General features: G+C 50.7%; 1 protein-coding gene across 5 annotated transcripts in view; it reads right to left on the bottom strand.

Moving 5' to 3' along the window:
* SEMA4D (semaphorin 4D) overlaps window positions 1-25,658 on the bottom strand; it is a 127,292-nt gene that overhangs the window by 69,962 nt on the left and 31,672 nt on the right. Inside the window, exon 2 of one of the 5 annotated variants that reach the window (XM_070795183.1) lies at window positions 4,074-4,194. The exons of the other annotated variants lie outside the window; for them this stretch is intronic. The gene's annotated coding sequence lies outside the window, so the exon portion shown is untranslated. The remainder of the gene's footprint in view (window positions 1-4,073; window positions 4,195-25,658) is intronic. 5 annotated transcript variants of the gene reach the window in all.

The following is a 25,658-nucleotide window of genomic DNA, read 5'->3' as shown; positions in this document are numbered from 1 at the left end:
TTGTGCTAAAGAAAAGTAGTCAATAAAGCAGAAGTAGATGTTTTTCTGGAACCCTCTTGCTCTTTCCTCTGGAGAAGGAAATGGCAATCCACTCCAGTACTCTTGCTTGGAAAATCCCATGAATGGAGGAGCATGGTAGGCTACAGTCCATGGGGTCGCAAAGAGTTGCACACAACTGAGTGACTTCACTTGGTCTTGCTTTTTCAATGATCCAACAGATGTTGGCAATTTAATCTCTGGTTCCTCTGCCTTTTCTAAATCCAGCCTCAACATCTGGAAGTTCATGGTTCACGTACTATTGCAGCCTGGCTTGGAGAATTTCGAGCATTACTTTACTATCATGTGAGATGAGTGCAATTGTGCAGTAGTTTGAGCATTCTTTGGCATTGCCTTTCTTTGGGATTGGAATGAAAACCGACCTTTTCCAGTCCTGTGGCCACTGCTGAGTTTTCCAAATTTGCTGGCATATTGAGTGCAGCACTTTCACAGCATCATCTTCCAGGATTTGGAATAGCTCAACTGGAATTCCATCATCTCCACTAGCTTTGTTTGTAGTGATGCTTCCTAAGTCCCAGTTGACTTTGTATTCCAGGATGTCTGGCTCTAGGTGAGTGATCACACCATGGTGGTTATCTGGGTCATGAAGATCTTTTTTATACAGTTCTTCTGTGTATCTTGTCATCTCTTCTTAATATCTTCTGCTTCTGTTAGGTCCATACCATTTCTGTCCTTTATTGTGCCCATCTTTGCATGAAATATTCCCTTGCTTCTGCTTTATTGACTACGCCAAAGCCTCTGACTGTGTGGATCACAACAAACTGTGGAAATTTTTTCAAGAGATGGGAATACCAGACCACCTGACCTACCTCCTGAGAAATCTGAATGCAGGTGAAGAAACAGCAGTTACAACTGGGCATGGAACAACGACTGGTTCCAAACTGGGAAAGGAGTATGTCAAGGCTGTATACTGTCACTTGTTTAACTTATATATAGAGTACATCATGTGAAATGCCAGGCTGGATGAAGCACACGCTGGAATCAAGACTGCTGGGAGAAATATCAATAACCTCAGATATGCAGATGACACCACCCTTACGGCAGAATTCAAAGAAGCATTAAAGAGTCTCTTGTTGAAAGTGAAAGAGGACAGTGAAAAAGTTGGCTTAACACTCAATATTCAGAAAACTAAGATCATGGCATCCGGTCCCATCACTTCATGGGAAATAGATAGGGAAACAAAGGAAATAGTGAGAGACTTTATTTTCTTGGGCTCCAAAATCACTGCATATGGTGACCACAACCATGAAATTAAAAGATGCTTCACAGCCATGAAATTAAAAGATGCTTGCTCCTTGGAAGAAAAGCTATGAGCAACCTAGACAGCATATTAATAAGCAGGGACATTACTTTGCCAACAAAGGTCCATCTAGTCAAAGCCATGGTTTTTCCAGTAGTCATGCATGGTTGTGAGAGTTGGACTATAAAGAAAGCTGAGCGCCAAAGAACTGATGTTTTTGAACTGTGGTGTTGGAAAAGACTCTTGAGAGTCCCCTGGACTGCAAGGAGATCCAACCAGTCCATCCTAAAGGAAATCAGTCCTGAATATTCATTGGAAGGACTGATGTAAAGCTGAAACTCCAATACTTTGGCCACCTGATGCCAAGAGGTGACTCATTGGAAAAGACCCTGATGCTGGGAAAGATTGAAGGCAGGAGGAGAAGGGGATGACAGAGGATGAGATGGTTGGATGGCACCACCGACTTGATGGACATGAGTTTCAGTGAACTCTGGGAGTTGGTGATGGACAGGGAGGCCTGGTGTGCTGCGATTCATGGGGTCGCAAAGAGTCGTACATGATTGAGCGACTGAACTGAAGTGATAGTCATTTGACAAACAAAGTCAGATGACCTGGGGTATACTGGGCTCTACGTAATGAAAGTTCTTGACTTATAATTCTTACTCGTGACCTTACTAATAACCGCTAGCTGTATTATTCTCTATGTCACTTGTTTCAGAAGATTGTTTCTTATGTTACCAAATGTGTGACTGATCCTGTGATAAAATGCTGATATGCAGTTCCATATGAGATCAATGACTGTAATAATGTAACTCTAGAAATGGGAAGAAACAACAAAGGAATATTTTCCTGGACCAAGAGGCTAGTAAGACAGGTATGGTCCAGAGATTTCTGCTACTCGCAAGGCCTGGTCCAATTAACAGCTCACTGGGTGACCTGTCAATGGAATCTTTGTTAAACCTGAGAAAGCCTTCCCGGCACTGTGGTACACAATGGCCATGAAATGCCCCCAAAGCATGGTCAAATATGTGGCTATGCGGGGACCCTGCTGACTGGAAGTTGGCACCTGCCAGCTGCCTCTACAAAGATTGCAACATGACCACTGCAAACTGCTGACCTTCAACAACTCCTGAAAGGAGTTCAGGGCGGAGGTCAGAAAAATAAGGCACTCTGTGCTCCGGGAAGAACCCAGAAGAACCAGCCTCCAGACAGCCAGATGTTTTCAGGTAAAGATTTTATGAGACCAAATTCCTACCTCTTCTCGTACCCAGAGAAACACTAACGTCACAAACCAAGGTCTGGGCCTGGTTCTCCTGGCTAGCTCCTGAGCAGCTTTTCTACTTCTATTAATCTTTGGGCCACGTACCTTTAACTTTCTTGTTAAGTTTGTTTCTTCTAGAATACAACAAATCTCCAAGTGGTAGTATGACAAGACTATTCCCTGACCAACACTCAAGACAATGCTGAAACAAGTCACCTTATCATTCCATGGATTCTCATCTCCCTGCACCCTGACAGAAAGCAGGCAAAAGGAACCCAGAGCCCCATGACGCCCCTGTACAGCTTGAAGAAGTCAGAGCAGTCATTGCCCCTTTTCCTTTGAGACTGGGTTCCCAAATGCCTGAGAAGGGAAATAGGTAGATTGTTAGACATGAGCAGGGTATCAAAAGGGGCCAAAGAACTGGCCCTAAAAATAAGGAGAGGGAGGGATGTGGTGACCCAAGGAGGAAAGAGCAGATAAAACCAAGAGGGTCTTGGAATGCAGGAATGGAAGAACCAGACCCTTATCATCCTCCCCTCCCCCATGTTGTAACTATTAATGGAACAGTATAACCTGTCTCCCCTCCTACCCTACGGAGAACGTATTTGCCCTACTCTTCCCCCACCCAGTATACATGCCTCATCCAATCAGCAAATGACCCGCAAGACCCCAATCCCACTCCTTGTACCCTGGGTATAAAAGTGGACTAAGGACCCCTGTGCAATGCTGGTTCTCCCTTGCGCTGGCCCACTGTTCTAACAGCGTCTCCCACTCTAATAAACTGTATTCTCCACTCCTTCTGCCTCATATCTGAAAATTCTTTTCCCACCTGTGCCCAGACCACGATTCCTACTTGCTTCTTGGAGTTTTTACTTCTTTTGTGTGAAGCCTCTGTGCATATAACAACATTAAATGTGATATACGTTTTCCCGTTAATCTGTTATCAGTTTAATTCACAGACCCCACATATAGAACTGAAGAGTAGAGGAAAAGTTTTCCTCCCCTATACCAGCAGCACAGCATCTTCTCTCTGTCCTCCTGACTCTTTCATTAGGAACCTCTGATTACATTTAGGGTCTACCCATGAGGTCACAAGGGCTTCCCTGATAGCTCAGTTGTAAAGAATCCCTCTGCAATGCAGGAGACCCCAGTTCAATTCCTGGGTTGGGAAGATCCGCTGGAGTGGGGATAGGCTACCCACGCCAGTATTCTTGGGCTTCCCTTGTGTCTCAGCTGGTAAAGAATCTTCCTGCAATGCAGGAGACCTGGGCTTGACCCCTGGGTTGGGAAGATCCCCTGGAGAAGGGAAAGGCTACCCACTCCAGTATTCTGGCCTGGAGAATTCCATGGACTGTATATACAGTCCATGGGGTTGCAAGGAGTTGGACATGACTGAGTGACTTTCACTTTCATGAGATCACAAAGAGACACAACTTAGTGACTAAACAGTAGCAACAGCAGCAGCTAATAGATCAGAATAATTTCTCTATCTCAAGATCCTTAACTTAAACATACCTGCAAAATCCCTTTAACATAGTCACAGGTTCCAGGGATTAGAATGTGAACATCTTTAGGGACTTGCAGACTCCTACTGCCATTCAGTACTGAATAGGTGTTAACTCTTTTGATTTTTTTCCTAGAAAAAAAATTAGAATTTTAGGTGGTCTCCTAATTTCTTGACACTGAAAAATAACTAAGATATACTTTTTTAATCCTGGGAAGTCCAAACAAGACCTATCTGCCTATGAGGGCTGAGTGAGCCAGCTGGCCTGAGAGCTAGGCGTCCACGTGGGTGCTGTGTTGAATGGGGGTGGCAGAGAAAGGAGACCATCGGTCCTGCACACCCTCCATGAAGACAGACAGGGTGGGAGATGCCAATGCAGAAATCCAGGCTAGGAAAAGTCAGGATGAGGGCAATCGTAAGGTAGCATTAAGAATGCTGGTTGAATAAAAAATGCAAATGATTGGTAGTAGGAACTGAAAAATAAGAAGGAAACCACACATTCCAAGGCAATCTTGCCTTGATGAGTCATTCAGATGCAAATTTTATCCCAATTTTGGAAGGATTACAAGCACCCCTATTCACAGCCCTATTCCTATGTTAATTCTAAACTCAGAACTCCCTCCACAGTCCTCAGTCTGGGCACTTTCCTGCCACTGTTTCTTTTTATCAGGCCCCTAAGCACCGAGCTTTTCCAAGCTGGTATGGCAGAATTTCTGGCGTGTTTCTGGCTCTCTCCCCAGCTCTCCCCAACCCCGGCCCAGCAACCCCTCCAAAATATAGCAAGCATCCTCCCCAGTTATTGGACTTCAACACACTTAAGTTCTACTGGCCTGAAGGCGCACGACCTTCACACACTACTTACCAAGCACATATGAAAGCGAGAAACCAAGAGACCTAAGCTGTTCCAAACAATAAAGGGAGGTGATGAGCACTCCTGGCCCATGCCCACATTATGATCCGTCCACAGGGATCTGAATCACCTGCTCAAGAAAAGGACCCGGGAGCCTCCCCTGGCCAGCAGAGTGCCTGCCCTGAATCACAGCCTCAGCCCTGGACACTTGCTGACCTGTGGGACAGACAGACGCACTTCTCATAAACAAACTCCTCTGGTCCTTGAGAAGGGTCATCAGTCATTCAGGCCCTGGTCACTAGGGTCGAGGGATAGAAGGACAGCTGTCTGCTTACTCAGCCCACTGCTGTTCACCTGAGCCATGAGAACTGAGAAAACAAAAACCCATCTGCACAAATAATAAAATGCTGGGATGCACTAAGTACTCGGCCTCACTGTACACATCTCAGTGTCAATGAAACGGGGATGACTGTAGGTCATCTGCTTATTCAGAGGGTTAAATAAGGTCTCATGTGGCAGGCACTCAGAATACTCCAGCAGGAAATAAATTATACCATCGGGAAAAAAAGAAAAGAAAATGCTAGGCTTCTTGGCAGCAAACCCTAAAGAGCCAAGTCCCTGCTGCCCAGCCCAGTGGCCTTACCTCTCCCGGGGGCTGCACTCGCCGATGGGCTCCCTCACCCACGCTGGTCACGGGGGAGGATGGTGCTCAGGACACAGTCTGGCCCAGCCACCCTGTCCTCACAGGGAGCTCTGCTGCCCAGGGGGTCTGTCCTGACACCTCGGTCTCCAGGGTGCAGCCTGGGTGGGGCCACAGGGACAGGCCATGGCAGCGGGCTCCACAGCGGCCACGACAAGGAGCCGTTCAGCAGTGGCACAAGCCGCCACAGTGAGCCTCCACAAGCCGCCACAGTGAGCCTCCCTCAGCCCATGGAACACGCTTGCCCCATTCTCGTCCCTCTCAATGGCCAGCTGTGCGCCTGCGATGTGGACCCAATTGTTCTCCTGTGTGGGCTCATTCAGGAGCATGGGCAGGGCCGGCTCAGGCCAAGAGAGGAGCCAGGAGCTTCTGTCCCCGAGGAGAAAGGTCCTTAGAGCCCTGCAGGGAGGGGGAAGGGGACCAGGCCCCTTGGTGTCTCCAAGGATCACACAGGCCCAGCCACAGGGTGAGGGCCTCAGGCTCCAGGTCGTGAACAGGGAGCTGCCTTTCATCCAGGCTCTCCTGCAGGGTCCCAGCAAGCCCCTAAGCCTCTCCAAGTGTCGGCGTCCAGCCTTGAAAACAGGGAAAGCCACAGCATCCGGTCCAGTCATGGCTGCAAGGTGGCAGCGAGGGTGAACGGGGATGTGATGTGTACAAGACACCTCAGCACCGCTGCCCAAAAACCAACTCGGGAAGAAGAGCTGGCAGAGGAGCGCCTCTTCCGCCTCCTGACTATACTGCCCATCAGGACATCCTCCCGAGAGTGGGCCTAGCCCGGGGCCACCATGCTACCTGCAGGGGTGGCTGGATGGGGGCACACAAGTGCCAGTGCAGCAGTGGCCAATCCTCTGCGGGGCCTGGAATGGGGCACAGTGTGACGATGGCGGGGCCCACACCTGGTCGTGAACCATCCTGGGGAGACGGGCAGACACCACAGGCTCAACCCCACCAGACACAGCCTCTGACAGCACCCAGCACCACCCCAACCTCCAGCTCCCCCCAAAAAGCAGTGCCTACAGCTCTACCACGTGCGTGCTAAGTGGCTTCAGTCATGTCTGACTCTTTGCAACCCCAGGGACTATAGCCCGCCAGGCTCCTCTGTCCACAGGATTCTCCAGGCAAGAATACTGGAGTGGGTTGCCATGCCCTTCTTCAGGGGATCTTTCCAACCCAGGGGTTGAACGTGCATCTCTTCTGTCTCCTGCAATGGCAGGTGGGTTCTTTACCAGTAGGGCCACCTGGGCTCCACTGCTGCCATGAAAAATTCCACACTCCATGATAGGAGGATCCGGGTCTCGGACACAGCAGTTTGGTGACAGTAGGCACTGACCCTCATGTGCTGCCTGCGATGGACACAGACTCCTGAGGTCCACCTCTGGGCATCAGGACAGAGGACTGGCCAACTCGTCCAGTGAAGGAAGCCAGGCCGTGGGGTAGGCAGACATAGCCGTATGACTGCCACAAACACCGGGGGTCTGGGTCTTGGTAATAAGCAGGATTGAGAATGGCTGCACCCATGTGATGGACAGAGCCATGCTATACGAGAGACCCGTGCCCTGCCCCTGCAGGACTGAAACTTGTTCGGTCCCAGACCTCAAGTCGAAAATCCCTTAAACCCAGCAACCAGGTAGGTCCATCCCACCTGCTGACCCAAACGCCGTGCAGGCGGGGGCAGCAGGCTGGTTTTTAACCTTTCTAATTGGAGGGCTCTAACAAGCCACAGAGGTGGCCGGAGACAGTCAGTGCGCGTGGGATGCTGCAGGACTGTGACAAGGGGTGACGATGCAGACTCTGCTCCCAGGAGTGGCCCCACCTGCTCCCAGGCACCTGTCTGGTGACCTCCTGCACCTTCCTCTCCCTAGGAGCCTTTGGTGACAACACCCTGGCTTGGAGACAAGATGCAGGAAAGGCGGGACAGCCACGGTTAGTGCTCAGGTGGGTTCGGTGGGAATGCCGTATCCTGGGATGGCATGGGGACGACTTTCAGAGCCGCCCGGGGCCTCGTGACAGTTCTCATCAGATGTCCAAGCAGGCGTGCTCCATGACTTGGCTGAAGGTGTCAGGTAACTGTGACCCTCAGTCAGTGACAGAGCTGGGCTCATGAAACTAGAGAAAATGTTAATCCATCCCTTCAAGAGTTAAAAGCCGCTTCTCCAGTCAAACCAGCATTATGAAAACACTTTATTCTGTCATTTATAAGAAACAAGGACGTTTCTGACTTTCAAAGGATTTTGAGGCAACAAATTGAAATATTCTTTACATTCATTGACTAGAATTATATATAATTTTTGTATTTTAAGACTTTCAGAAAATAGGCAATATGGCTTACAATTCTAAAATATTTTAATAAATTTATAATACATGAGCCACCTGTTTTAAAAAAACAGAGTTTCTTTGATTCCCTTAAGGTCTAGCTGCTGAGAGTCAAAACCACTCTGGTCTATAAACTGCCTATGAAGACAATTAGCTCTGAAGGCAATTTTCTTAAAGTGACAGTAATATTAAAAAAAAAAAAACACTTGGGCAAACACTTTTCTTCTGTGATTAAAGATTTCATCTAAAAATTAAGGTACCAAACAGAGGCTCAGGGTTTCAAACAGTAGCCTTTGCCATCCACAAATAATAAGACGTAAAATTTAATTCAGCTTCCACTGGAATGGTGCTCCTCAGATCAGCACTAGCTCAGCAGACCCATCTCCACAGCTCTGCAGCCCACTGCAGACCTCAGACTCAGTGCATCAATGGGTCAATTCGACTTACAGTAAAAAGCAAGAGAAGTGTCTATTTTTAAAAACCTATTTACACGTACTTGCACTTAAAAAAAAAGGTTAGCAAAGAACCCACTGCATAAATTTTGGTCAAATGAAAACCAACTGACCCATGTTCAAGCTCACCACATCTTCGCACCAATTTTAAGCATGAATTCAACCTTATTTGGCTCTAAAATGCACCACGTTAATAATTCTCCAGTTAGTGCACGGCCTTGGTCACAGCTGCCAAGTGTCAGACAGCACGAGGGAAAGCTCCAGGGACAGACCAGCCAGACTTGAGTCTTACTAAGAACAGTTCAGATGGACAACAGAGGTCCAGTGGTTCATCACCCACCCTCTGACCTGACCCTCACTTGTGGGCTACCCAGGCCATGGGGCTTCTCTCCCACCGCCCCTCGCCTGGACACACCATACACACTGTCCCCAGCCACGCTGACCACCTTGGCTTTGTCCTCTGCTCCCGCATCTTCTACCGATCAGCCACTCAGGGCATCCTCCACACACTTCAAATGTGCCCAGGCCCCTCTGGGTTACAAGCTCGTGATCTTCCAGGAAAAAAAAAGTAAGGGACCACGGATGGACAGATAATCATGGGGGCTCTTGGTGGGGGGTGGGGGTGGGGCCTGCTTTGTGGACATGCCATCTTAGGTACTCTCAGGGGATGGGGGGTGGGGTCTGTGCAATGGCCAGGATCCCGAGGGGACTCATGGGGGTTTGCGTGGTAGATGGACCATTTTCCAGCTGGGGGAAACAAGCTGCCAGGCTGAGAACCCAATGGTGCTGAGGTGAGAGCCCAGCATACTGGGTCCAAGGCCAGAAGAGAGATGTGGCCAGAGTGCCGTTACTGGCAGGATGACCTTGGGCTCTGACCACAGCGTCAGGATGCCCTGGCCATGAGCAGGGGGCAAAGGCGGCCCAGAGGCAGGAGCAGTGAGAGGGCACCAATCACCCACCGCCCAGAACTAGAGACTTCTTCTCAGGACCGTAGGGTCCCAAACGCCCGGCCCCCTTGGCCCACCTGCCATCGAGGCTGCTTTCCTTCTACACAGCCCCTGGGTCCCTCTCACCACTTTCGCCTCCACACTAGGCCAGCACTTTCTGTTTTCCTTCCTACATGGGCCTGCACTAAAATCCAGTTAAACTGTGGACTCCGATCAGAAACTCAGTGCCAGACTCTGCTGTTAGGACAAAAGATTGGGGACTGGCCGGAGGGTGAGCACCTCATGCAGAGGACAATCATCGCACAGGGCAGGGAGGAGGAGGACATGGGGGCTGACAGGGCCTCTCACTTCCCACAGCTGGGTTTTTAAACATCTCTTCTCTCTTCCCTATTGGGCATGCAGCTCAGTGTACACGAGCCCGAACTGTGCAGGTAGGGACTTGCAGACTGACATGGGTGAGGCTGGTGAGCTCGTTTGTTACTAATGCCCCTTCCCCAGCCAGGGCACCGGAAACACAGCACACATCCTTCCCACCCCTGCTGGCCACGGACCAGCCTCTGACTCGGTCTACTTCCCCTGTGTGGCCTGGGTCACAGTCAGCAGAGCAGTGAGAGGGGCTCCTTGGGTTGGAAGCCAAGGGGCTGTCTGGTACCCAGCCACAGCCCCACTGGCATGGAAGGGGTGGCCTCATATATGCAAGCTTCCTGGTGTCTATTAAATGCAAACAGCTCTGCAAGGCACAATGAACTCCTTGCTGAGTCGCAGCAGCACACAAAGTTATAAGGAAGCCAAGTGCCTGCGGAATCTCAGAGAAGCAGGGCGCATGCAGCAAGGAAGGGCAGGTGCTAGCAGGACTGGACACATCAAAAGAAACTGCCCGGCCAGGGCCACCTCCTCCACTGGCTGGAAGTACAGAGTCCAGGTGAAATTTGGAAAAACAGATGATTTTCACTGGCAAAGAACAGCTGGCAAAGGATCAGCACCACATACCCGTGCCTCTCAAGCTCTTGTGTCAAAACCCACTTGGGGGGGGGTTGACGATCCACGCAGGCCTGGAGGAGATCAGTGCTAGACACCACCCTGCACAACCGGGGTCCTTGGCCCACCCTGCTTACCCCTTCCCAGGAAGGAAGCAGAGAGACCACCAGGCACAGACCCTGGGCCAGGACTGGGACTTGGTGTAAGAGTGCCCAGCAAATACCCACCCCACAGCGCACCAGTGAAAGTCACTCAGTCGTGTGTGTCCGACTCTTTACGACCCCAAGGACTATACAGTCCATGGAATTATCCAGGCCAAATTACTGGAGTGGGTAGCCTTTCCCTTTTCCAGGGGATCTTCCCAACCCAGGAACAGAACCCAGGTCTCCTGCATTGCAGGCAAATTTCTTACCAGCTGAGCCATCAGGGAAGCCCAAGAATACTGGAGTGGGTAGCCTATTCCTTCTCCAGAGGATCTTCCCAACTCAGGAATCAGACCGGGGTCTCCAGCATTGCAGGTGGATTCTTTACTAACTGAGCTATTGGGAAAGGCCTGCGGTGCACCAGGCCCGCCTGCAGTCCCCATCACAGGGGCCAACCCCACGTCTAGAGGACCTGAGTGGCCCACAAGGAACACACCTACCAGTGGGCAGATGCCACTCCTGCACCAGCACCACCTCCTCCTCCTTCCCCCGCACACAGGGAGGCTCCTGGTTCACCTTCCACTGTCAGCAAAGCAGAGAGCCTCCAGTCACCCAGGTGTTCAGGGGACAAATGAGCCAGCCTGCAAAGTGCATCCTGGACCACCACCCCCACCCGTGGCTGCCACCCGAGAAGCAGGCTGGGCCACCAGCAGCTGCCAAAGGAGGACCTCTGCAAGGCAGAGCGACAGGACAGCCCTGAGCCTGCGGCGCCTACACCCACCCCACCCCACGCCCTCTTCTGCCGCACCCAGCTTCCTTATGTGAGATAGCTGTTGTCCTGTGTGGGCTCAGGGCACACAGCTCAAGGCGCCCCTCCACCTGCAGTGTGGGCGGGGCGAGGGCCCCAAGAGGATAAGCACTGCCCTGACCTCAGCAGGTTCCCAGTGTGGGTGGGGCCAGTCCAGCTTGAGCAGCACTGTGGGAGCTTGGGCACAGAGGGCGTTTGGGGGACACAGAGGGCATCTGGGGTACACAAAGGGCACTGGGGAGACAGGGCATGGCAGCCCAGAGGGCCCAAGTCAGTGCCCAGGTGTGAGCTCCTGCGGCAGCTGTTGGACACGGGGTACACCTGGGAACGGCAGCACTCATACATGCCAAGGGCACACGCACCCCGCTAAGTACACACACGCCCCACCACGTGCAGAGTAATAGCACCCATATCCAGAGAACACTTATACCATCGCAAGTCCCCAGCACGACGGTGGAGCCATCACCGTATGTTGTCTTTCCATGATAAACTTATTCTCTTTTAGTGCCTTATTCCTTCAGTTCAGTTCAGTTGCTCAGTCATGTCCAACTCTTTGCAACCCCATGGAATGCAGCACGCCAGGCCTCCCTGTCCATCACCAACTCCCTGAGTTTGCTCTAAGTCATGTCCATCAAGTCGGTGATGCCATCCAACCATCTCATCCTCTGTCGTCCCCTTCTCTTCCTGCCTTCAATCTTTCCCAGCTTCAGGGTCTTTTCCAATGAGTCTGCTGCTGCTACTGCTGCTGCTGCTAAGTCACTTCAGTCGTGTCCGACTCTGTGCGACCCCATAGACGGCAGCCCACTAGGCTCCCCCGTCCCTGGGATTCTCCAGGCAAGATCACTGGAGTGGGTTGCCATTTCCTTCTCCAATGCATGAAAGTGAAAAGTGAAAGTGAAGTCGCTCAGTCGTGTCCGACTCTTAGCGACCCCATGGACTGCAGCCCACCAGGCTTCTCCATCCATGGGATTTTCCAGGCAAGAGCACTGGAGTGGGATGCCATTGCCTTCTCTGTCCAATGAGTCAGTCAGCCTTATTCCTTGAATACTGCTATTTCACTTGTTCAATCATCTTGAAAAATTCTGCCTGTGCAGAGGGGTAATTTTACACAATGCAAAGGTCTTTGTGTCCTTTTTCACCTGGCCCCCTCTCCAACCTTCACCATACCTTCCTGTCTTCTGTCCCTGGCAGCACAAACATCGTGCATCCACCCACATCTTCCACTTCCCAGGAGCCATGATACACGTTAACGTGGATACGCAGTCATGACTGCATTATAAGAACAGTCCTGTAACATTTCATCACGCACACACAGCTCAGCAAGGGGGGTTCCTTTACCAGCTCTCAAAACACACCATACATACAGCTGCTGCCAATGTAAAGATGGCACATGGAAGATGAAAAGGCCAGTGGGAGGGACTGGAGAATCCCTTAAGGGAACCAGTTTACATGAGCCCATAATATACCATAGAGCTGAAGTTCAATTCATTGGTCAAAGGACTGATCACTGAATAATTATTTAGTGCTGGTACACTGGAGGGAAATAAAATTACACTCCCCTCCCTCCAGCATCTTACTACCTATTACGCAAAAGCAGTTTTAGATGGGCTCAAGAGCAGAATTTGTACACAAAACAATAAAACACCTACCAAGAAATCAATAGAGAGCCCATGGAATCTTTCTAACAAATATAGTTATTAATATTTATAAGTCATAAAAGAAAAGAGACATAGTCAACCATATAATGATTTAATCTTGATGGCAAATGACACCTTAGTAAAAGTAATTAGCAAACAACAGAACTGGGGAATAAATGTTTTCAAGACAGAAAACCATCCACTTCTATAACAAATGAAAAGCCCCCACAATAGGACTTCCCTGGTGGGTCAATGGTAAAGAATCTGCCTGCCAATGAAGGAGACACAGATTCGATCCCGGGGTTGGGAAGATCCTCTGGAGAAGGAAACGGCAACCCACTCCAGTATTCTTGCCTGGAGAATCCATGGACAGAGAAGCCTGGTGGGCTACAGTCCACAGAGTCACAAAGAGTTGGACACAACCTAGCGACTAAATAGCAACAACAACAAAAGAATAGGGGAGGGAGAAACACCCTAAGAAAAGGGGAAACATGGGCAAAGAACCCAAATGGGCAATTCACAGATGGAGGGATCTTTGAGCAAAGATCCTAAACTCACCAGATTCAAGGAGACACACTTCAAGGAACAAAGCTGCCACTCTGGACTTCTCAGACTGACAAAGTCAGAAAGACCACTCATGCCCACCACTGAGAGAACCTGTAGGATCAGGGTATACACTCATCCATGCAGGAAAGAGATGGACTGCTAGATCTTTTCAGAAGGCGACCTGGCACGATCTATAAAACAAAGAGACACACACCCTGCCCCAGTGGTGCCACTCCCTGAAATCCATGCCTGAATAACAGCCCGTGCGTGTGGCTGGGATATTTACGGGAGCGCTGTTTACACTGGCCGTGTTCTTTTCCTGTGGCAGCTCTAACAAATGACTCTAAACCAGTGGCTTAGGACAACAGAAACCTATTCTCTCAGAGTTCTGGAGGCTAGGAGTCTGCAATCAGTTTCTCCGGGCTGAAATCACGGTGTCAGCAGGCTTGCGCTCCCTCCAGAGGCTCTGTGGGAGAATCCTTCCTGGCCTCTTCCACCTTTCAGTGGCTTCTGGCACATCTTGGTTTGTGGCCACTGTATTAGTCAGCACCCCCAGAGAAACAGAATCGATAGTATGTGTATACACAGAGAAAGGGATTTATTCTACTGAATCTGATCACGTGACCATGGAGGTTGACAGGCCCTGAGATCAGCAGTCAGCACGCTGGACCCAGGAGAGCTGACGATGCAAGTTCCATCTCTAGTCCTAATCTGAAGGCAGGAGAAAACCAGTGTTCCAGCTCAAAGACAGCCCGGCAGAGAGAGGGAATTCTCACTCTACCTTTCTGCTCCAGTCAGGCCCTCAACTGATTGGATGAGGCCCACCCACGGGGGGAGGGCAATCTGCCTCAGTCTGCCTACATATTCAAAAGCTAATCTCACCCAGACACACCCAGAATCAGGTTTGACCAAGTGTCTGGCACAGTCAAGCTGACACACAGAATTAGCCACCACACCTGTATCAGTCTAATCTCTGCTTCCATCTTCACATCACCTGTCTCCTCTTATCTTTCACATCTCTGCTGCCTCCCTCTCATAAGGACACTTGTGATGGCATTTAGGGCCCATCAGATATAGCCCAGGACCACCTCCGCATGCAAGATTCTTAACTGAATCACATCTGCAAAGATTCTATCTCTAGAAAAGGTACCACTCAGAGGTTCCAGGAATTAGAATCTGACTTCTTTGGAGGCCATCCTTCAGCCTGCTACAAAGGACCAAAAACTCAATCCTGGAGCCTGAGTGAGTAGCTCCGAGTAGTGCCTGGTCCATGTTCTTAACGTCCACTGACCAGTCAGTAATTAAGCAACATCTTCCCTCAACATGGCTGAGAAGACAAAGAAAAGGACCCCCACCACGATAAGGAACACAGCTGGACCTCTCTCAGATTCTAGTGAGGACCCTTTGCTTCCCAAGGCATTTTTCTGAAAAAAAAAATGAGTGCCCCTTTGACTCAAAGGCATAGGCTATCCGAGCCCCTGGAGAGCCACGTCTTTCCAATGAGGCAGCAAAACAAACCAACGAAGCCATGAAGAGTATCCATAAAGGCTTACACAGAAAGATGGAGGCACTTCCTTTCTAAACTCGCCTCCTGCTCTACAAACTATGCTGTGCAGAGTCTGCAAGCCCAGCTGAGCCAGGGATGGGGCGTTCTGCCTCACCCCACCCCTGCCACTCTACCTCCCTGCCTCCAGACACATTAGGACCCCACCACTCATGCCGAGGGGCTCAACTGAGCAGGACCTGCATTCTCACATGCCACCCACATCCTCTCCTTTCCCATCCAGCCACCTGCCTGAGTCTTGCATCAAGTCCCATCTCACCCCACAGGCCCATCCTTGTGTCCCGAACAGGCCAGCCTCACCTGATGAACACAGGGTGGACAGACGTCCCCAGGCCATGCAGCCTGCCCTCTGGGAGTTGAGCTGGGACCCACCCCTCAGGGCCATCCCTTGGACGTCTCCCTGACTCCAGGTGTAAGCTCCCAGGACCTCCTCCCCTCCAAACTTCACGTGCCCCAAACCATACTCCCTCCTAGACAGCCTGCATGGAGGTGGCCTATAAGTGGACCCTCTATCCTTCCAGCTGCTCAGCCAAAATCTGAGTGCGTCCTCAGCCCCCCGCCCCACCCCAGATCCAACCTTGAGGCAAGTCCCCTCAGCTTCACCTCCAAATAAATGCCCAGTCAGGCCATCCTCCCACCCCTACTGCTGTACTCTGGCCCAAGCCACCACCTCTCCCCCTGATCACCTCACAGTCTCCTAACAGGGTGCCCCATCCTACCTTCCAGTGTCCATTCTTCCTAGATACCAGCAGTCCTGTCCAAACCCTTGGCTCCCAGGGCTCCCATCTCAGCCTCTCTGAGCACCAATAAGCTCACCATGCACCTACGTCTTCTCTCACCTGCCCCTCCTCGACACCTGAGCATACTCCTGCCTCAGGACCTTTGCACCTGCTGTCCCCTCTGCCTGGAACACTATTCCCAAAACCAGGGCCAGACCTCATCTCTTCTCAACCAACTGCCCTTTCTCTGCAAGGCACTCCCAGGACCCTTTCTCTGCTTACTTTCTCTTCTTCGCACCCACCACCACTTCACCCCCATATCTGACTTACTCATCCCCTTTGTGGTCCATCCTCCCAACAGTAGAAAGCTTCTCCACTGTGGAAGGCCAGTGCCTAGAGTGTATGGAGCACAGCTCAGGAGCTCAGTGCACCGTGAGAGTGATGGGGCTTGAAGGGTGACAGGGCTCCACGCCCTGGGGCCAGCCATGTGCCCCAACACCAGAACGGGGCCACAGCTCCACCCCAGCTTCGTGTGGGCACATGCACCACAGCACAGGGCAGATGTGGAACCCTGAGGCCTGTGCATGCCCTGAAAACGTGCTGGACACACCAGAAAGTCCTTTACTGAAAGGCTCACTTCACTGGCCCTCGCACATGACAGCATCGCCACATGCCCACTCTTTTCAGAGAAAAACAGGCCTTTGTGGGATATAAATAGCCCAGCCAGATGTGAGAAGGCCTGCGGGGCTCTCCCAGCACTCGGGCCACGTGCCCTGTAGCTGCTCAAATGGCAGCTCCCATTCAGCAGATCGTTGGCGGGGCTTCCAGGGGCAGGAGAGGGTTAAACGGTGCTCCCTCCCCCACATCAGATCAGTGGCAGGGATTCACCAAGGCCATCGCTAACTCACAGGATCAGCACGCCAAACATCGTGCACAGGCCACACCACAGCTGTATGTGGCAGATCAAGCCAGATGCACTGCACATTTCTTTATCCATGAAAAACAGGGAAACCAAAGCCCAGACAATGGGGAGCCTGGATAACAGGGAGCCCAGATAAAGAGCAGCCTGATCAACAGGGTGCCAGGACCACCTTTCTGGGGAGCAGCATGCTCACCAAAGCCGACGGCTCAGTTCCTGTGCAGGAGAAATGCCATCTGAGCACAGAACCCGTTTCTTGGCTGAGGCCTGGAAGTCCCTGTGCAGCCTGAAGTCCTGTGCAGTCCCTGTCTGCAGAAAGGCAAAAACAACTGCACTTGAAGCTGGCTTCAAGGTATTCTCAAAGCCTGACAGTTCCTCATCCTTTGAGTCCCTAGTCTGTGCCTCCCAGCCTGTGGGCCCGGCCTCGACAGAAGGGGAAATTCAAATGCAGAGGGCACAGTCTAGACCTGTGCCTCCCAAAGAAACACTAGGTGGGTCACTCATGTGAGCCACACCTGTGATCTCAGATCACATGTGTGCCTACCAGTCACACTGAGAGCAAAAACAAACAGGTGAAGTTTGTGTTAACAGCACACTTGATTTAGCCCAATACACAGCCAATCCCTCCAACACATAACTAATAGAGTCGTGGACAGGACATCTTCCCATCGCTTCTGAGTCTAAGGTCTCCCCAGGCACCACACCACCCGGCTCTGACGGGCCACACGTGGAGCGCTCCTCGCCCTGAATGGTGTCGGCCACGGTGCTGGACAGAGCGGGTCCAGGTGTGGCTGCAGGTGTAGAAGCTTCCACTCACTATAAAGGGACCCAACAAGATCAGAGTCGGGTGATGGTCACGGAGGGAGGTCCTGGACACAGCCCTCTGGCTAGCCCGGTCCTGGCTCTTCGGAGCCCCATCCTCAGCAGGACAGAGGGGCACCAGCGCCTGCAGATTTCTCTTACTAGAGACTGACCAGGGTGCCCCTGAGCTTGGTGGTGCTCAGGCCCCCCCATCATATTACAACAGCTTTTGGACACACACCACTCCGTGTATGCCTCCTCCAACACACACCTCCGTGCACCACCTTGTGCGGGTGACCTGTTTCTCCTGCAATATAATCTATACTGTAAGCCTTAAAGGACACATCTGAGCTAACATCATGCACAGATCAGCATTAGAATGAAGTGAGTCACGTATAGTTTTTACATTAACGAGTCCCTCAGGCCACTCTGTGAGACTAAAAGCTCAGACCACTCATTTTTGGTTACAGCAGTACCCCAGGACTCTTGCACACCCTTGGGAGGTGGTCCTGGGAGCTTGTCCAGGTGACAGCTTTACAGGGCCTCAGCCAGTGGACCAGAGAGCCCTCCCAGGCCTTCTGACACACACAGGAGTAATTAACTCCCATTCCAGTGTTGCTTAATTACATCTAGTCTTCCCAGTGGTCACGTATGGATATGAGAGTTGGACTGTAAAGAAGTTAGAGCGACAAAGAATTGATGCCTTTGAACTGTGGTGCTGGAGAAGACTTGAGAGTCCCTTGAACAACAAGGAGATCAAACCAGTCAATCTTAAGGGAAATCAAACTTCAATACTCATTGGAAGAACTGATGCTGAAGCTGAAACTCCAGTATTTTGGTCATCTGATGCAAACAGCTGACTCAGTGGAAAAGACCCTGATGCTGGGAAAGATTGAGAGCAGAAGAAGAGGGCGTCAGAAGATGAGATGGCTAGATGGCATCATCAATGCAATGGACGTGAACTTGGGCAAACTTCGGGAGATGGTGAGGGACAGGTAGGCCTGGTGTGCTGCAGTCGATGGGGTCACAAAGAGTCGGACACAACTGAGCAACCAAACAACACTTACATCTACAGTCATGTCACTCTTAGCTCTGCAAGACACTGAATGCCACGTGCTAAAAATAAAAGCACACCTCTTACAGACAGGTGGCCTATCTCGCGCCTGTGGAGCCCCCTACCTCTGGGCGCCACCCTGGTACCCAGGCAGCACTCACAGGGCACCCTTGAGTGCCCTGTGTGATTGTTAAGTAGGCATCACCAAAACCAAAATACTCAGAGTAATTCACTTCCTTTACCCGAGTTCTCACTAGAAGCAGGCTTTAGGAGTTTGAGTCTAAGAAAAAAAAAAATTGCAGGTAAGACATAAAACTGTACCCCCAGGCAGACATCCACATGAACCCAACCCTGGGAGGCTGCAGACTCCCTCATGTCCCTCCTGGTCCATGCTCCGGGGAAGCCCACAGGTGGGTGATGTGCCCAAGGTGGGCACCCCAGCACCCCAACCACCACACACCTTGAAGCTAGATCACCTGGTCCCTGCTCTCGTGGGAGAACACACAATCTCAGCGGTCAGTTCCTCGCAGAGGCTGCCCTTGGTTCAAGCACATCCCCAAGACTCTCACCATAGAGACAGACAGGCCCGCACAGCAGCAACAGAGGGCATACTTGCCCCATCTGCAAACAAGAGACCATGCCAACCCCGCCAATTTCTATCTGAACCACTTCAAAGCAGCAAAGCTGATCCCGGAAATGAGTTGTTTTCTTCTCTTCAACACAGGTTCTAGAATACTTTTTAATCTTCCTAAGCTTTTCCTTTTCAATTACCTTTTGTAAACCATCTGTTTATAATGTGAAAGGTAAAGCCAGGGGGTGATTCCTAACGTGGGGGTGGGGCAGTTCCCAGAGTCGGGGAGGCAGGGCTGGGCCAGGAGCCAGCCTGGGGACCAAACCCTGAAGGCTCTCTCAGAGAACAATTCTGCCAGCAGGACGGGTACCTGGAGAGGACGCGGTACTTAAATGTCCTGTGTACACACTGAAAATAAAAGTTACTCCTGGAAACTCCCTCTAACTCAGTACGTCTGGACAGACTTTTATTCCAGCTCTCTCTCCAGGACACGCACAGATGTCTGCGGGTCTGAAGTGGGGAGTGACTGACGGGGCAGGCACCCGACATTTCCACCACCCTCCTCCACTGCCATGTCCAGAGCTGCCAGCTCACAAAGTGAGCCCTTTGGAAGCTTATTCTTGGGCTGCTGGCTCCCAGCCCAAACAAATAGAAAGGCTCCCTCAGAAGCCCTCTTCTCTCCCGGCTCAATCAGAGCAAGTAAACGCGATGAAAGCTCAAGATGGAGCCCCAAGGTGGACCCTGAGCTGAAGACGGCCCTCCAGGGCCATGGCAGGTACCAAAGCTTCAAATCCAGTTCAGGTATGACTGCCAGGGTGTGGGGAGAAGGCAATGGCACCCCACTCCAGTGTTCCTGCCTGGAGACTCCCAGGGACGGAAGAGCCTGGTGGGCTGCTGTCTATGGGGTTGCACAGAGTCGGACACAACTGAAGCGACTTAGCAGTAGCAGCAGCAACCAGGGTGTGAGACTGGAGGTCCTAAGACGCTGCCCACCTGCTAAGACAGTCCCGTCCCTCTGTGATGCAGCAAGGGCTCACCGCACAGGACTCAGACAAGACGGAAGCCACATTCACCTGAGACAAAGCGAGACACAGGCCCCCCAATCCCATTCTGGGCCTCGTCCAGGATGGGCTGAACGGTCATCCCCACAGATCAACTGGAATGAAACACGTGTCACCCGACTCTGCTTCAGCTTCTCTTCTTCCCCAAGGCCTCCCTCGACCCATAGACAGGCTGAGCCCTCAGACAGCCCCCCTGAGAAGAGACCGGCCTTGGGGGACACATCCTCCAATCTATCACCCACCGCTCTTCATCCCACTGCCCCACACCTGGGTCTTACAGACTGTCTACACCTCCCTACGAAGGAAAAACCCAGTGTGCCTGATCCCTGCTGTGCCTGCCATGGTCACACATCTCTCCACGGCAACATCTGTCTCCCACAAATCTCTCTCCTTCCCTGGCTCCCCCACAATAATCCTTTCAAATAAAGACTCTTACTAAGCCTTGCTTTGATTTTCATTCGACAACTGATTACAAATGACCTGAAGCCCAAAATCACATGGATCTGACGGACAGGTGAGACCTCTGATTTCCACCTTCCTGAAGACTCTCAGGGTTCCCTAAGGTCTCACTAGTTCTGGCTCAAAGTACAAATAGGGACTGGTTCGAGAACCAGCTCAGAAGCGTGTCTGAGACCTTAAGCCACAGATGCTTCTGGGGGCTGGCAAGCAAGAGAAACGGGGGGAAGCGACATCAAGGAAAATCAGACCACTCACACATATCCGGTGTCCAGTTCACTACGGAAACTCTGCGCTTCCTTGGAAACATCACACACAGCACACAGGGAACTTCCCTGGTGATCCAGTGGCTAAGACTGTGCTCTCAATGCAGGGGACCCAGGTTCGATCCCTGCTCAGGGAACTGGATCCCAGATGCCACAACTAAGAATTCACGTGCTGCAACTAAACATCCTGCATGCTGCAACTAAGACCAAGCACAGACAAACACATGAATAAAATGTTAACAAACAAACAAAAAACAACCACAGCACACAGAACCTTTTGCTTAAGCTGATGCCTCTCTAGGAGGTCGTCAGGTCTCCATGGGGCCATCCAAAGCATAACACTCAGTGAATCCAGGCCCCCTGCTCCCCATACCCCTGCAGGTAGAGAAGTTCTGGGTGGGGAACAGGTCCACCACCACCAAATGCTTTATTTTCATTCTCCCAGCAGGGGGTGAAGGGGTAGCGGGTGGGACCCATTGCTGAACCTTCACTGATCTACTGAACATGAAAAATTCTCTTTCAGTCAGTCAAGAATCTGCCTGCAATGCAGGAGACCTGAGTTCAATTCCTGGGTCAAGATTCCCTGAAGAATGGCAACCCATTCAGTATTCTTGCCTGGAGAATCCCATGGAATCCCTGGCAGGCTACAGTCCATGGGGTCACAAGAGTCAGACACCACCTGGTGACTAAACCACCACCACCACTCTTTCTAAATATGCTGCTACCAAACGTGTAAAAGGAAATGTTCATCTCACTGCTGATCAGAAAAATACAAATTAACACAAGATGCCATTCTCCCCCTACAGAAGTAACAAAGAAAAAAAAAAGATAAGGTTCAAAGGTGGTGAGGAGGTGTGGGCCCCTTCCCAGGGTCAACAGGAAGTCTTTTCTAGAAGCAACATCCGGAACCTTCCAAATCAATGCTAGCTACAGGTAACAATGTTCTCATCTTGTATTCACACACAGAAGTTCTCATCCAGTAGCCTCTTGATAGCATAAAAACAGAAAACATCCCCAAAGAGAGGATTAAATGAGTACCTAAAGGACCAAGTTGGCGCCAGAGTGTGGGTATGGTCTTTCTGGACTGCTGTGATTTTGAGTCACACCTCCTCAGCCAACCCAGGAGGCAACGGGGACACCCACTGCCCTAACCTGAGGCATGTCAACACATGAGAAAAGCCATCAAAATAAACTTCTGAAAGTTGCATCCATCTGAGTTTTGTTCCCACCCCAGAGAGCAGCATATGGATAGAAAACCACGGTGTATAAACCACAGAGAAAGTCCTGGGATCAGCGTGTGTTTCTTCGGTAACAAATGAAATAATGAATCAGATTTAACAGAAGGGTAGGATGCGTTTTGGCAAACTGCTTTTCCTAGCAGTTGATTAAACTAGGTTTAGGTTTTAGAAGGGAAACTCTCAGGCTTTGCTGAGATCCAAACTGCAGAGCTAGGTGCTGACACCATACACACACTCATCCCGGCAGGGATGTTCTCTGCTGTGCGTAGCCAAAGGGAAGTGCTTAGGAGCTGCTCCGCACCACTGTGCTGCAAATTCTGGAAGCTTGATTTCTCATGAACACAGATGTCAGGACATCCCACTAATTTCCCTCCTAAACTTAGATACGGTGCCATAATTCCTCACAGAAACATCATTAGCCATGCGTTTTTTTGTTTTTTTTTATGATAGAAAACTCATAATCTGGTTGATGCAGAGAAGTGGGGACTCCAAGGAAAAGGGACTCTGAGGGAAGGGGATCCCATGCTTTCCTGTGGTGACAACACTGATGTGAGTGGCAACAAACAGCCACCTGACAGGACACAGAGATATCATTTCCTCAGGATAACATATGAGAGTTATGTTTTCTTTACAAAACAGAATTTTTTGGTACAGTGATGCAATGTCTTAAATCTGAAGGAGTGAAAATGCCCCAAAGTATCAGTCAACAGAAAATAACAAATGCCTATCACTTACAAACAAGTGAATGATATAGGTTATACATCTCTTTGATCTCAAAATCATATTATTGGATGCTTTTGATTATGAGATGGAGAAGGCAATGGCACCCCACTCCAGTACCGTTGCCTGGAAAATCCCATGGACGGAGGAGCCTGGAAGGCTGCAGTCCATGGGGTCGCTGAGTGTCGGACACGACTGAGCGACTTCACTTTCACTTTTCACTTTCCTGCATTGGAGAAGGAAATGGCAACCCACTCCAGTGTTCTTGCCTGGAGAATCCCAGGGACGGGGGAGCCTGGTGGGCTACCGTCTATGGCGTCGCACAGAGTCGGACATGACTGAAGTGACTTAGCAGCAGAGATTATGAGATTAAAATATGGAAAAGATGAGCACACACACACACAAAAAACCAAGTCAACAATACCTTCAGTGGAGAGCCATCCTTGACCATTTACAAAAGCACCAACAGCCTGTCCTGAGTTGGAAAACCCAACAGCCATGTTGGGTCTAAGAATCCAGCCCCCTCTAAGGACAGGGGTTTGTCTTTGTTCCACAGGACTACTCCGGGGTTTCCCGTAGTCAAGTCTCGGCCTTCCCCTTTGTGCTCAAGGTCACAGCCACCTGCTTCCTGCGGTTGGCTTTGGACAGCAGGGACAGGCCCCTCCCTGCAAGGCTGAGGGGCCAGGAAAAGCCATGGTCATGGAGGAAAAGCCATGGTCACGGAGGGCTTTGGACAGCAGGGACAGGCCCCTCCCTGCAAGGCTGAGGGGCCAGGAAAAGCCATGGTCACGGAGGGCCAGGTTCCAACCCGAGGTTCCACCGGAGTGAGGGCCCCACGAGGAAAAGTGACCAAGACTCGGGCCAGTTATAAGTTCAGTCTTCACACTCCGAGGTTGTGCTTTAGGTCTGCCAGGAACACGGGGTACCAGGGAGTCCTCAGCTCCTGGGGGTAGGCTGGGCCAACTCTTGGCCATTACCATGGGGCCCGGAGTGCCCAGGGGGTGAAAGTCCTGCTCTCTGCTCAGCTGATGCTGACGACTATCACACAAGCCTGCAGCTCCAAAAGTATGGAATTTCTTTCTTTATTCACTGTGGTTTTGTTCTTGGCACTATGCCCTCTCCACAGCTAAAAACATTTGGCTTGCTCAACACAGCACTGAACTTCTGATAATTAATCAGTACATGCTGATTGACCTGGCAGGGCCCAGAGTGCCAGCCCAGAAAGATGAATTCTTTTCAAAATATCATCCAAGAGCCCCAGACAAGACCACTTCACAAAGTCCACATGTGAAGTGCTCACCTACGCTCCATGACCAAATTCTCACTCTAAAAGAAACTCCAGCCCACTGCATCCCACAGAGGGCAGACAGGAGGTGCTAGAAGCCACTGGAAACCAGCACCACCCAATGAGAAGGGCTGCCTGCTCAAAGAACTTCAAATTATATAGGGTAGGCTGAGGGAGGAGGAAAGGGGGTGACTGCTTAGTGGTACAGGGTTTCTTATTGGGGTGACTAAAAGTTCTTTGAACCATGACACAGGTGGTGGTTATACATACTGTGAATGACCTAAATGCCACTGAGCTGTTCACTGCAATGTGGCTGATATTATGTTATGCTCAATAAAAAAAAATATATACATTTATATAAATATAAAAAAGGAAATTGAAATGAGCTTCCAATGGGCATGAAACTGGATTCTTCCACGGGAGGAAGACAACTGCCCCGCCACTCGCCAGAATCCATTCAGCTGCCTACAGGCGAGGACTTTGCATGGCCATCAACTCCATACAACTTACAGAGCTGTATCAAGACAGACAGATCCCACAGGTTCCAAAGTGCCATCCAAAGGCTGCTCATTCCAAAGTCTAAAGACAACAGAAGGGAGAGTAGAACTGTGAGATTCAGGAGGAAAGGGGGTTCAGGACCAGGTAACAGGACTGATGGAAATGAAGGGTGAAGTTGTGTCAAGAAGGACTCCTGAATTTCTAGAGGGGAGTGGGCAATGGGGAGAAAATCTGGGGGGCTGGGAGTGAGAAGGAGGCTTGCCCCTAATATCAAGTAAAGCATCGCTGTCCGGTGAGAAGCCTGGCAGTGTCCCAGCAGCACCCCCTCCCAGGGTGTTGGACATTCCCATAAAGGAACTGCAGCTGCCTGGGGCGTGAACCAATGGAGCCCAAACGAAAAAATGATGAATGATAAGAGGATTCCCCCTTACACAAATGATAACACACGGTGACCACATAGATCTGTGCTCACACGGTCTTGAAAATAAGGAACAGGGCTGTCAATTCACTTTCAGAAATGCCTTTTGTTTTTCCTGCCAAACAAGAATTCTTGCCACAGTTTCTCAAATATCCCTAAGAACCTATAAGGTCAGAGAGAGGGGGCTGTCTTGGGCCCTCTCCTTCTTTGAAAAGAATCACTGCTCTAGGAAGACACCTGTATTGACCCCAGGTATGCCCAACCCAAAGACCCCTTCCAGCCTGCACACCCCTGTTCAGACATGCTGATACCAAGCAGCCCATTCCTCAGATGTCAGTGGCCACCCAGGGACTCTGAGGTTCCTCCTGCATAGAAAACACAGTGTCTTGTTGAGACAGTACATGTTTCTGTCTCAAGGCCCAAGTAGATCACACACATGCACGAATTCCTCAATGACACCCAAACTATACTCTTCTCACTGTATTCTTCTTGCTCATTAATCAACACCCCCATATCTAGTCCCCGGACAGGTCACAGGTCTGCAGTCCTGAAGGTGAATGTTTTCAGGGGAGTTCTCATGTGACACCGAGGGAGGTTAACTGCCAGGACGCGAGGGCTCCTTGCTGGGTTCACGTGACGATGACACATATGA

This window comes from Bos indicus, chromosome 8 (genome assembly GCF_029378745.1).
Source record: "Bos indicus isolate NIAB-ARS_2022 breed Sahiwal x Tharparkar chromosome 8, NIAB-ARS_B.indTharparkar_mat_pri_1.0, whole genome shotgun sequence".
In the NCBI taxonomy this organism is placed as follows: Eukaryota; Metazoa; Chordata; class Mammalia; order Artiodactyla; family Bovidae; genus Bos; species Bos indicus.
The sequence above is the reverse complement of the archived record's forward strand: the minus strand, read 5'-3'. Positions and strand labels throughout refer to the sequence as shown.